This window comes from Nelumbo lutea, chromosome 1, assembly GCF_056320005.1.
Source record: "Nelumbo lutea isolate HS-2025 chromosome 1, American lotus-T2T, whole genome shotgun sequence".
Classification (NCBI taxonomy): domain Eukaryota; kingdom Viridiplantae; phylum Streptophyta; class Magnoliopsida; order Proteales; family Nelumbonaceae; genus Nelumbo; species Nelumbo lutea.
The window spans coordinates 190,582,814-190,584,151 of NC_142684.1; the positions used below are offsets into that span (position 1 = coordinate 190,582,814).

Sequence of the window (1,338 nt, forward strand, 5' to 3'; positions counted from 1 at the left end):
AATGATGAAATCAAAGACGATAAGCTTTTCTCCTTTGGGTTCCAAATAATATGCCTTCGGTGCCAAGAGATTGGGGTGACGAAACTTAACCAGGGTGTTAACCTCGACCTCGAACTCCGTCCGGGCAATCTTCTCCCCCAGCCTCTTTTACCGCTACTTGAACGGTGCAAGGGAAGTACAACCCTCATATTGAAAACGAAGAAAAGTGACACTGTTATACAGTCCGTCTTATCAATCTTCTACTCCTTATTAATTCTTATATATTTTACAAAGGAAAAAACAAAAAGAAGAAAAAGTCCTTCAACGTGTCTTATAACAAAGTGGGAAATTTCAGATAACCATCTTAAAAAAGGGGGGATGGCCCCCACCTCAACATCTCTCTGTTTTCATTCTTCCTTTATTGGACTACTCTTCTTCCACTATTTCTAACCCTTCTCTTCTTTCTCTCTGAGCATTGTTCTGTTGTTCAGACAAGTTGTTGGCCCTTTCAGAGCTCCAGCTCCAGCTCCCTGCGTAGCAATAGCCACTATTTGTTCCTTCTTGTCCATTCGGATTGCTTCATTTTCATCACCATAGACGGTCCCTCATCGAAAAAGCAAAAGATATCTCCTTAAGTGTAAGAGAGAGGGGGAAAGAGAGATGTGAAGATCGGGGAAGATAACAGTATTTAAAACGGTAATATGGAGATTAAAAAATATTGTAACAGCTTTTTGAATGGAAGGTTAACGAAATCTTTATTGCAAAACAAAGTACAAGGGGTCTTTGTCATAGACCCCATGGTAGAAGGGGGATAGAAAACACCCTGTTCGATTCCAACCCTTACTCCGTTAAAGTTTGAAGGTTGTGTAAGCAATTCCTTCAACCTCAGGTGTCGTCCTCGCTTCCGTCGATCCCATCTCCGATGAAGTAAGACAACCGTCAACCAACCCATCTCTGGTGAGTTAAGACCGTTGTCGACCATCCTTCGTCCTCTTCTTCTTCTTCTTCCAAATCAGCCACCGCCGTTGCCGCTGCCGATCCCATCCTTAAATTTTTGGGTTTCTGTAAATATCAAAAATCAGAAAGTAGAAGCATGATGTACGAACGCTATGTGAGAATGGAGTTAAGGAAGTCGACGGAGCAAAGAAATTCATCAAGGAAGAGAAGTTTCAGGTCATCTATCTCAGCGACATGTCTATGGAGTCCATCCCCAATCCGTCTCTGAATCTCGCCACTATCAGCAACCTAGATATTTCTGCTATCTACAACTTTTGATTAGCCTCTTGGTTTCTATTTTGCTTAGGTCATGGAGTTCTTTTTTTCTCCATATATCAAATGTAAATGCAGTAAATGAGTCTC

The 1,338-nt window shown here is 41.6% G+C and overlaps 1 long non-coding RNA gene across 1 annotated transcript; it reads right to left on the reverse strand.

Moving 5' to 3' along the window:
• Nucleotides 1-226: 226 nt before the first annotated feature.
• Nucleotides 227-1,338, reverse strand: LOC148880007 (uncharacterized). The gene is made up of 2 exons (XR_016105840.1): nucleotides 824-1,338; nucleotides 227-609 (listed from the first exon to the last, which is right to left on the reverse strand). It is a non-coding gene; the product is annotated as an uncharacterized LOC148880007 (long non-coding RNA).